This window comes from Elgaria multicarinata, chromosome 20 (genome assembly GCF_023053635.1).
Source record: "Elgaria multicarinata webbii isolate HBS135686 ecotype San Diego chromosome 20, rElgMul1.1.pri, whole genome shotgun sequence".
NCBI classification, from domain to species: domain Eukaryota; kingdom Metazoa; phylum Chordata; class Lepidosauria; order Squamata; family Anguidae; genus Elgaria; species Elgaria multicarinata.
In genome coordinates, this window is record NC_086190.1 from 11,101,627 (window position 1) to 11,103,731 (window position 2,105).

General features: G+C 45.8%; 1 pseudogene; it reads right to left on the bottom strand.

Annotated features, from left to right (window-relative positions):
- Nucleotides 1–787: 787 nt before the first annotated feature.
- On the bottom strand, nt 788–891 carry LOC134411677 (U2 spliceosomal RNA; annotated as a pseudogene).
- Nucleotides 892–2,105: the final 1,214 nt, after the last annotated feature.

Sequence of the window (2,105 nt, forward strand, 5' to 3'; positions counted from 1 at the left end):
GACGTTGTTGACTTTCCTCTTTCCTCTCCCTGAGGAAGAGGAAGTATTGAGCGACAAAAGCGGGGGCAGAGAAGCGACGGTAGGGAAGCGTGATTTCCTCCCGTCTGATGGAGCTTATAGTCAGACCGTAGGGCCATCTAGGCCAATATTGTCGACACTGACTGGCAGCAGTGGCTCTCCAAGATTTCAGGCTGGATTCTTTCTTTGGAGAAGCTGGGCATCAAACCTGGGACCTTCTGCATGCAAAGTATGTGCTCCATCACACTGAGTTATGGACCGATCGAGGAGGATCAGGACCAGCCCAAAATCAAGGAAGCTTTTGGGCACATAAAACCAGGAATGACCACTGTCTGTCTTAAAGTGGTTGGCGTTTGATATTAGCACTGGGGAAGGACGAATGTCAATATTTTATTCCAAGTTGTTATGGGATTGTCTCTTTCCCATAACATACTCACTTTGTCCCCTTCTCTGCTGTGGCACCCTGGTTGTGGAATGAGCTCCCTAGGGAGGTTCGCCAGGCACCTACGTCATACTACGTCATACTCTTTTCGACGCCAAGTGAAGACCCTTTTATTTTCCCAGTATTTTAATGTTTCATCATCTTCCTCTTTTAACTTTGCTATTTTAAATCTGTATTTTAAATCTGTATTTTAAATCTCTGCATTGCTGCTTGGTTTTCTTCTGGTTGTACTTTTACATTGTACTTCTATATTTTGTTTTTATATTGTGGTTTAAGCTTTATACTTTAGGTTGTACTCGGCAGCTTTAATTTTTGTGAACTGCACAGAGAGCTTCAGCTATTGGGCAGTACAGAAATGAAATAAATAAATAAATAATAGGCCTCTGCATATTACACTACACTTGATCTTAGCCAAAAGGCAGAGAAGCAATATTATGCTCTGCATGTTATGATCATAGAATCATAGAATCATAGAATAGCAGAGTTGGAAGGGGCCTACAAGGCCATTGAGTCCAACCCCCTGCTCAATGCAGGAATCCACCCTAAAGCATCCCTGACAGATCGGAGGAACTGTTTGTTTTTTGCTTTGAATTATCCACACCTAAATGTACACACACACACACACACACACACACACACACACACACACTTACACTTAATTCCCTTTCAGGGAAAAGGCACTGTGGCCCAGATGCCAGACCTTTGGAAATATAATCTCAGTTCCCCCAATCACCCAGGCTTCTTGCTCTGATTCAAGATTTGCAACAGTTTTGCGAATGAATATTTCCCGCACTGTGAAAGGGAGCGTTGTAAAAGATGCACTTGCTAGAGAGAAGGGCGAAAGAGTTGTTGCAGACAAGAGTTCGGTGTGAGTTGTTTCCCTAGAGTCTGACTGCAAGGACACAGACAGCTAGTTTCTGTTTGAACCTGGCATGCACTTTCCACACGAGTTCCCAAGGTCATTGCTAATGCACACAAGGTGTAGACTCCTACGTCTCCCATGAGAGATGAAAAAGGACGTGTCAGCCGGAAGCACACACACACACGCACGCACCTCTGGTTACCTGCTTGGTGTTCTGGATACCAGAATAGGATGGATTAAAATCAAGCAAGGGTCAAGGTTTGAAATAAGAATAATCTTATTCTGCATGCCCTGGGTGGGCATGCAGGTCTCAACACCCCTCCACATTACTGAAGTGCCTCTAGCTGGGCCTGGAGGGGATGCTCTGATGTCCCTAAATACTGGGCCCTCCATCCTTCCCCTTTGAAGACCAGGCGTGAACTAGGTCACTGCTGCAGCTTTGAATTCTGCCGCCTACAAGTGCAGGTGACTTCCCCGAAATGACCCACAGTCAGTAGGTTGCGTAACAACAATTTCCTCTCAGCATGGACCTGCCAGAACCTTGCGCCCCCCCCTGCGCCCCCCCCTTCCACATTTCCTCCAGCTCTTTTTGTGAGAAGTAGGTCAGGGCTTTGAACCGCAAAGGCTTTGGACTCTCTTGTTTGTTTTATCGCTGCCACCACCCAGCGCAGTGGAACAACTGACCTGTCAGACACTTCCTTGTGGCCAGAGGTTCTGTGACATACATTGGTATATCAGAATAGTGCAAATGCACAAATAGAAAAAGCACTTTCTTTTGCTTTC